This window comes from Haliotis rufescens, unplaced genomic scaffold (genome assembly GCF_023055435.1).
Source record: "Haliotis rufescens isolate VD_foot unplaced genomic scaffold, xgHalRufe1.0.p SCAF_15, whole genome shotgun sequence".
NCBI classification, from domain to species: Eukaryota; Metazoa; Mollusca; class Gastropoda; order Lepetellida; family Haliotidae; genus Haliotis; species Haliotis rufescens.
Window position 1 is genome coordinate 16,414,782 of NW_025963835.1, and position 9,825 is coordinate 16,424,606.

The window sequence follows — 9,825 nt, forward strand, 5'->3', positions numbered from 1 at the left end:
AACGATCGTCAACGTGCGTTTACGTTTTGCAAATATGTATTTGAAATATATCAAAGGTTTGCACTGTATATTTACGACATGAAAACACATCACACTGACAATCTTTCTTTACCAACTCCTGGATCCACGTATTCGACTAAAGCGCCTTATATGGTTATCTTAGGTAGTCTAAATAATTATATTGACGATGTCAGATTCAAACGTTCAGTGGAAGCGACCGAACTACATATCCCGTTCACGAATAGCGATAACGAGCGTTTGTTTCCCGTCATACGATAACCGTGTTTGTCTGACATTTCCGCACGCTGAGGCCTTGCCATGACGTAGCAGTTGTCTGAAAAGTCACGTTTCTGACACGTGAGCACACGTGAGCACGCGTAGCGCGTGGGCGACGCCTGGCCCTGTCATCTCAACACGACATATTTGGAAGTGGGGGAAAGACGAAAGCACAAATTACTAGCAATTACGCTGCACGCTTTGTCACAAATGTTTGATTGTGAACGGTTTTGATGTTTAATGGTGGGGTCGTCCAAGGACACACTCGCCCCCATCGCCACCGCCACCCACGTGTATAAATACAAACAGTACCGTCGAATCTGTGTCCCAGCACGTTTTCTTGTCGAACTTATTTGTATAACTGGTTAAATGTGGTCAATTGGTTGGTTGGTTGGTTTGTTGTTTAACGCCGCACTCAGCAATATTCCAGCTGTATGACGGCGGTCTGTTAATAATCGAGTCTGGACCAGACAATCCAGTTTTAATATCATGAGCATCGATCAACGCAATTGGTGAGAGTGAGTATGGTTTTACGCCGCTTTTAGCAACATTCCAGCAAAATCACGGCGGGGGATACCAGAAATGGGCTTCACACACTGTACCCATGTCGGGAATCGAATCGGGGTCTTAGGCGTGACGAGCGAACGCTGTAACCATTAGGCTACCCGACCGCCCCCACACAATAGGGATCGATGACATGCATCAACCAAGTCAGCGAGCCTGACCACCCGATCCCGTGAGTCGCCTCTTACGACAAGCATAGTCGCCTTTTACAACAAGCATGGGTTGCTGAAGACCTATTCTAACTCGGAATCTTGACGGATTCATTCATTCATTCATTCATTCATTCATTCATTTGACAATGGAAGATGTATAATAAACAAATGAATGGGGTAAACGAAGTGGGTACCGGAAGGACAGGATCTGCGTCCCTAATAAAGATGATGATGATGATGATGTTGTTGTTGGCGATGATGTAAACGGATTCATAGATTGTGCAACTTTATTGAGGTCATTTAGTCGGGGTTTTTGCTAATCATTTTAACAAAATACACACATTGCATCCACGAGGGGAATCGAACCCGGGTCTTGACGCTTTAACCACTTGGCTACACCAACGTCCTAAACTTTTAGAACGTGACATCAGTAGTCTAACCTTTTTATGCTGAGAACGCGACATCAGCTTAAAAGAATGTATCATTCCTTTTCGGCGGATATTGGAAACTTCTTTTTTATGTCGCCTCTTCAGTCTCGGCGAGTTGTCAGGGACACTCAGCCACTTGCGGTTGTGGTGTCACTGAGGACAAGTGGCTTTGGCAGAGATGTGGAATATGGAAAGGGGTTTATCGCTTATATTTATTTGACCCCGCAACCATCATTACATGGGAACCCGTTAGTTGTCAATCATGAAGTGTTGTGTCTCCTTCCTCATGGAGAGATGAGGAATTATGTGACCATGGACACATGATGCAGTACAGCGCTTTATTTATGGATGGATGGATGGATGGATGGATGGATGGATGGATGATTGATTGATTGATTGATTGATTGATTGATCAGGGACCAACCCATGACAGGCAGTCCGTTACGGCTGTGACATTGTAGACAAATGGCTTCATTGTAGCAAAGTAGCCATCATTACATAGGTACCCGTTAGTTGTCATTCTTGAAGTATTGTGTCTACTGCCCACTATTATCATCATCATTATCATCAGAAATATCGTTACTACCGAATTATTATTGTTATCATCATTATCAAAACAAGGGGACCCTGAATAAGCTTACTTCACTATCTGTGTTTTCTTTACAATAGTTCACAACATACCAGTTTCTTTTCTTCCCACCAACATTCACATTATTTGTCACTGCCATCAAGGTTTTAGCATGACCATTTTTACACTCATATTATGGCAGTAAACGAAGGCCACATTGTGGGAGGCAGGTCGCTTACCGGGTCATTCAATTCAGAGCCCACCTCCTCATCAATTGTTTCTACCTTGCAAAACGTTCCTCATTTCTAATGTTTCAAATTTCCCCTGGGACAATCATCACTCATCAGATATTGGTTGTCAGTTTATACGTGGGCAGAGTGAATCATTTTCTCCTTGTTTTATTACATCATTACCTTGTCACAGCGGAGAAGTGTCTATATCTTGCGTTCTCCCCATACCTCAGCCCTAGGGTCTTCAGCAACCCATGCTTGCCGTAAAAGGCGACTATGCTTGTCGTAAGAGGCGACTAACGGGATCGGGTGGTCAGGCTCGCTGACTTGGTTGATGCATGTCATCGATCCCAATTGCGTGGATCGATGCTCATGATATTAATCACTGGATTGGTGGGCTCGTAGTCAGTATACTGTGTCTGAGTGGGGTATTCATGTTAAACTGCGGCATCGTATTTCAGTGGGCTGGCATTATTAAATCGGCATTAGTCCGGACTAGTACAAGCAGCCACACACACACACACACACACACGTGCAGGCACGTCGCTATATAAGTGCAATACTCTTGGACGCGACGATAAACCCCATTTCACCTCACCTCACCTTAGTCCCACTGATAGAGGGGTTTCATCCTAGATACTACTCGGGGGCATGGTAGGCCCAGTCGTCTAAGGCGTCCCTTGGCCACGCCAGATTATGGGTTGTGGGTTCGAATCCCGGTTCGCCCCAATTATGTTTCTAGGTTTGTTATACTCGTGCCCGTGGGTTTCACCGAAGTGGTAAACGTCTGAGACCTGCATCACTTCGGGCTTTCCTCCCACATGAAGCTGACACGCCGTGATATAACTGGAATACTGTTAAAAGCGGCGTTAAAGACAACTCACTCACTAGATACTACTCGATACGTTCCCTGATGTGACAGTTACATATCTGTGCTCGTCGGTTTTACGTGACGTGACTCCTAAATGATCACGGTTACGTCACTTGACTCCTGACTGATCAAGGTTACGTCACGTGACTCCTGACTGATCAAGGTTACGTCACGTGACTCCTGACTGATCAAGGATACGCCATGTGGTTCCTGACTGATCAAGGTTATGTCACGTGGTTCCTGACTAATCAAGGCTACGTCACTTGGTTCCTGACTGATCAAGGTTATGTCACGTGGTTCCTGACTGATCAAGGTTACGTCACGTGGTTCCTGACTGATCAAGGTTATTTCACGTGGTTCCTGCCTGATCAAGGTTACGTCACGTGAATCCTGACTCATCAAGGTTACTTCACGTGGTTCCTGACTGATCAAGGTTACGTCACGTGAATCCTGACTGACCAAGGTTACGTCATGTGGTTCCTGACTGACCAAGGTTACGTCATGTGGTTCCTGACAGATCAAGGTTACGTCATGTGGTTCCTGACAGATCAAGGTTACGTCATGTGGTTCCTGACTGACCAAGGTTACGTCACGTGGTTCCTGACTGACCAAGGTTACGTCATGTGGTTCCTGACAGATCAAGGTTACGTCACGTGACTCCTGCCTGCGCATCTTGGAACAGTAGTGACTGTCACCTTATGTATTTACTGAGAATGGTTGGTAGATATCATGGAGTGAGCATAAACAACGTAACAGTAATCTTCACAATCGGCGAACACTTCTTTTTCTCTAAGGGCTCAGTCACACATTCAGTATTTTTACTGCCGTCCTCGATGGGACCATTCCCGATTAAAATGTGTCAAAAGTCTGATCAGGATCTTGTGATTCGTGGCTGGAAATTCACAAATTTGTAAAATGGTTTATTTAATCACGACAACAATCAGATATTGTTCAGGAATCGTCCCGATTCAACCGTTTCCAGCCGAATTCGTCCCGATTCTCCCGTTCTCAACCGGAATTTGATCCAATTTGTATATTCCGAATGGTAAAAAACTGAATCTGTCCCGACAGCGTCCCGATTCTCCCAAATGCGATCAGACAGAGATCAGACAGTGACCGGCCAGTAAACCGACAAAGACGATTCGCATTCGGCAAGATCTGACCCCGATTTCTCGAAACAAACTTAAGTTTTTACTCAAATCTCAAACTGAGTTTGCAAAAAAAACTCAGCTGAGTTTTTTACTCAACTGCATTTCTCGAATCAAACTCAGCAAAAACTCAGCTGAATTATTAACTCAGGACTTAAGTCCGATTTCAGTTGGTTTTTTTATGTGATGTAAGCGGCCTTGGCGCGAGATTTGACTTCCGTTTTTAATGTAAACACTGGACCGTAAACACTTTGCCGTCTGCACATGAGTGTCAACGTACGAGACACGACGGTTTAATGTCGATGATGGCAAGAGGAGGCCGAATTGGACCGAGGAGAGGGAGCTACTTGTTGAAGGAGTATATATGCGACACGATCGCTGTTTTGGAAAATTCAAGCTGTGTGGCATTGGCGCAAAGAACAAGGTGCATTGGTCGGGAGCAGATTAGTGAGGTCCTAAATGCGTAAGTTAATGCACATTAATATTCAGATGTAACATTGAATGTAGAAATCGAAATACCTTGCTGGGTACACTGAATGTAAGCCTGTTTTCAACTCTACTTTTGCCAATTTCCTTCAATGAACTCTTACTTTAAGAGAAATGAAAACCTGTGTGATGATGAGCAGGTATCTTCCTGATCCTTGAGTTCAATAACATTACATGTAAGCTAATCTTTGCAACTGAACTCATATATTTGGTTTGGTTTGATCAATTTATTGGAATGGATGTAATATGGATAACATTGATAAGGGAGATAATCTGATTTTTATCAATGTTTTACTGTTAATCAATGTTGAACTTGAAATACTATTGTGGATTTATTTACTATCCCCTGCTATGAAGTGAAAGGGGCATAGATGAATTTGTGCTTTCTGTCCATTCACATGAAAAATGCCAAACTATTGGAGGTATTCTTTCAATAAATGTTGACCATTTTAGTCATGCAAAAATATTCTTATCTTTCATTACTACAGATGCATCTATACTGATAAATTTCAGTGGAGACAGTGGGTTTATACCACATCAACTGGACACATAATAATGCACACATCCTCTTACACAAATCAAACATGTTGGTACACAATTACACATGAATATATAACCACATATGATGCACATATTTATTCATGCATCAAATTCACACCTCAGTTCATAAGATGTATCTGCTTACTGAATTAACATTTTAGTCAATCGTTAAAACAAGCATCAGGTATGGAGACTAAATCTTACCTTCCATACATCAAATAGATTTATGAAAAGAATGACTGGCATATGTAATTTCTGACATTAACACCACTCCAGTCATTAGCAATGTTGACATTGACATTGGCATTTTCCATTCCAGCAGAGGGTTCATGATGCAAATTAATTATGTCTTTCCTATCAATTCCTATGTTGTGAAGTCTACACATGCTGTGATAATTTGACAGGCCCTCTCTGGTGATGTTCTAAGGCCACTATGTAAACAAGAAAATCGCCGCTTTAAGATGCCAAAGCTTTGTTCTATTTAAACTCTGGTTCGGACATGGCAGCGGTTCTATTTTTCTTGACTTCTAGATGCTGGAGAGAGGAATGGTGTCATCAGGTAGGTTTTGCAGGGGTAGGCTGAATCCCCTAACAAAAAACCTTTGTATGTGCCTGTAACATACAAAAATAAGAACATATGAAATTCTGTCACCCAAATAATATTTGGAACGGCAGGGGAGATAAATTGATAGACATGATCACACTATACAAATGAGAACTTAAGTATTTCACATCATAATGCATTCTATCTGCAAAAGGTGCTAGTATATAGTGAATGGTGCTTTTATATTTCTTCATGAAAACATTGCAACATGCCAGCTCAAGAAATATTTAACAACTACAGTGGTTATGTGATCATAATTTATTTCTGACAAAACCAGCTTTGAGAAATATTCACGTAACTTGTATTTTTTATTTAATAGTCATTTGTACCGATGTTCATAGCAACTACAAAGTCTGGTAATCAAATCTTATACCTACCATTTTCAAACGCAACACTGATTCTGCTATCCCTGAATATCCTGCTGTCATGTAAACTTCCTGGCCATTTTGCTACACAGTTGATAAATCTGTATTCTGCATCACAGATCATCTGAAAGGGAGCAGAGGCCCGTTTTCATTGGTACTGAAATATACTTCCATTTGTAAATAATGACATAAAATTCCCATTATTTGTTAGGCATCGTGTAATCATAACGAATTTTTTGTTGGTGTTAATAAATACATAATTTGTGTGAACCATTTATATACATACCTGAACATTCATCGAATGATAGCCTTTACGATTCAGGTAGTCACCTTCATTCACCTTTGGGCCTATGATTCTTACAAATGTGCCATCTACACACCCTAGCTAGCACATTTGGAAATCCTGAAAGAAAATGATTTTATTTTTAATTGGTTGGAATCTTGTATTTGTGTAAAAACATTCATCCTCCAAATTAAGGTTAAATGAAGTGAACATAATATGGAACAGCAAAATACTTGTAAATATTACTCAAATAAGCATGTCAAGTTTCAGCTTTATGAATAAACTAACTGATATGATCAAGGTCAATGCACACTACTTTTGAAAATGTCAGATAATTCAAATACTTGTTAATGATTTATTATTTGATAAACATACCAAACATTCTTATTTTTTATTATTTTTATTGGTTAAAAGGATGATGGTGGATGGTAATTTCATATTGATTCATACCTGAACATTTTACACTATACAATTACAGAATGAAGCCTAAGGGAACTATTATGCCTGTTCAAAACAATGCCGTTTTCCGTTTTGCTCTAACTTGCACTTAGAGTTATGCCCCCTTTACTTTTATAACGTAATGTTAAAACGGTTGAAAAATCGATGAATTACCTGCGATTTTGTGTGAAACTTCTGTTTTGTAGTGTCTGCGTCTGATCCTGTCGGCATCCTCACAAACTGGTAAGCAGCTGAACATAGACTGGTGCAAACATCTCGGACAGACCGGAAGACCGATGGTGCAGATATTGCCGAGAAGGCGTCAGAAATGAGGGAATAAAAGCCTCCCGTAGCAAGGAATCTCAGCGTAACAAGTACCTGTGTTAGGGGTGGAAGGGGGCTGTTACGTTGAGTGGGTCTTCGCAGTCTGTTGGACACGAGTGACACGATGTAAAGAATCGTTTCCGCCCGAAACCTAAATCTAAGGAACAAATAATCGTCCGACATGTATTCCAGTGGGTTTTCACGATCGGTAAGCCGCCTGGAAATAACCTGACTCCTTCTCGATCTCCGCTTACGTCTATTAGCAATCGCCATTTTTGTCCGAATAAAAACTTAAGTTACCATGTAGGCTTACTTAAGTTTTATGTGGTTTCGAACTCAGTTTGAGTCGAAAATTGAACTCAGTTTGGTTTGAGAAATGCATTTTGCTGAGTTTTCTCAAATTTGAGTAAAAACTCAGACTTAAGTCAGTTTTTGAACTTAAGTTTCTTTCGAGACATCGGGGCCTGGACGCAATCTGGACTCAATCGACAAATAACGGCAATGAACAATTTCTCCAAATCATGCCCCTTCATCACGACAGCATCCCGATCCACAGGACACCGTCCAGACAACACAAGACATCGTTACGATTTTGATCAGATATAGCAGAATCTGTCACGACATAGTCACGATTGTAATCCGACTAGACAAAATCGGCTGAGTTTCCCGAATGTTACGGGACGCACCATACTGTCGGGAGTGCTTGGCCGACCTCTCTGGACCTTTCCCGATCCGTAGGACTGTGTTACGAACGTATACGACCGCGTTCAGACAATGATAGGACATTCCAGATCATTGAGGATAGTAATCCGACTTTTTCACTTTTCATGTCGTAGCGCTGTCTGATCTCTAACGGGAGTCATAATCGGCACTGTGTGAACGCAGCCTAACGCAAAGATGGAGTGAGTGTCGACGAAAGCCTCAAGCCAACGTTGTCACTATAATAATAATAATAATAATAATTGATTTGTAAAGCGCCTAATATCCATCGACAGTTGCTCACTGGCGCTGTGACAAAGTTAAAAAGTAATGTCTATGTACGTATGCCAACAATCAGGAGATCTATTGAAAAGCTGAGGTGAAGAAGTGGGTTTTGAGGAGAGACTTAAACGTTTCCTTAGAGCAGAGTTTCTCAGATTCAAAGGCAAAGAGTTCCTTAACTGTGGACTGCAAAAGGAGAAGGCACGGTCAGACATAGCAGAAGTAGACAGAGGCTGATACAGTAGAGTTCCACCAGAGGATCGGAGAGCACGCTCTGGAGAGTACAGGGATATCAGATCTTTGAGATAATATATACTCTGGATAGTCGCTGTTGTTGAGGCAGTCGTGAGTGATGATACATATCTTATAGTTTATACGAAAGGAGACTGGAAGCCAATGTAGTGCTTTGAGGACAGGACTGATGTGATTGGATCTTGGAACTTTAGAGATGCATCTAGCTGCAGAGTTCTGAATGCGTTGTAGCTTTGATATGGCTTTCATGGGAAGATTAGCATACAATGCATTGCAGTAATCCAGTTTGGAGGTCACAAGACATTGCATCAACAATTTAACTGTTGGAGTATCAAGTAGATGGCGGACTTTACTGATGTTATAGATGCTATGGTAGCATGCTCTGCTGGTTAGTGAAATATGAGTGTCCATGGCCATTGTTGAATCAAAGGTGATGCCCAGATTACGGGCACTGGCAGTTGGGTACACAGTGGTATCACCAATATGAAGGTATACAGAGTCAGGGTGAAGCTTTCTGACTTGCTCTCGCGAACCAAGGATTAAAAACTCAGTCTTCTCTTCATTGAGTTTGAGATAATTGAAGCTCATCCAGGATCGTATGTCATCAATACAGCGCTCAAGGGCGGCGAGGTTCAGAGACAGTTCGGTAGTTTTAAAGGAAATGTAGATCTGGTTATCGTCCGCATAGAGGTGGAAGTTAAGAGCATGTTTCTGGATGATATCTCCAATTGGCAGGATGTAAATAGCGAATAGCAGAGGTCCAAGGATTGAACTCTGCGGTACACCATAGTGACTTTTGCATGTTGTAGAATGACGATCATGGATCTTAACAGACACGGTCCGGTCAGACAGGAAGGACTGGATCCACTGGAGAGCTGTTCCCCGAATGCCAAGTCGTGTGTTGAGTCTGTGTAATAAAATTGCGTGATCAATAGTATCAAAAGCAGATGAGACCGTCGTCCGTGTTTCTCATTTCCGCCCTCAATGTGTTTTTGATGAATTTCTGTGAAATATGTTTCCTGATGTGTCACTGATTTTGTGGGCACTTTTTTTATTTGGTGTCTTGAAAGGAGCTGTCGCCGCATAATGCAAGACACCTGCCACCGGGGAATATAGAAGTTGTATCAGTCGTGCGCGTATTCCAATCAGCTGGAATTCTTCCAACTAAAGGCTCTCGGGGCGGTCGGGTAGCCTAGTGGTTAAAGCGTTCGCTCGTCACGCCGAAGACCCGGGTTCGATTCCCGACATGGGTACAATGTGTGAAGCCCATTTCTGGTATCCCCCGCAGTGATATTGCTGGACTATTGCTAAAAGC

At 42.0% G+C, this 9,825-nt stretch overlaps 1 pseudogene; it reads right to left on the bottom strand.

Moving 5' to 3' along the window:
* Nucleotides 1-5,487: 5,487 nt before the first annotated feature.
* LOC124138754 lies at nt 5,488-7,701 on the bottom strand (annotated as a pseudogene).
* Between the last annotated feature and the right edge of the window lie 2,124 nt (nt 7,702-9,825).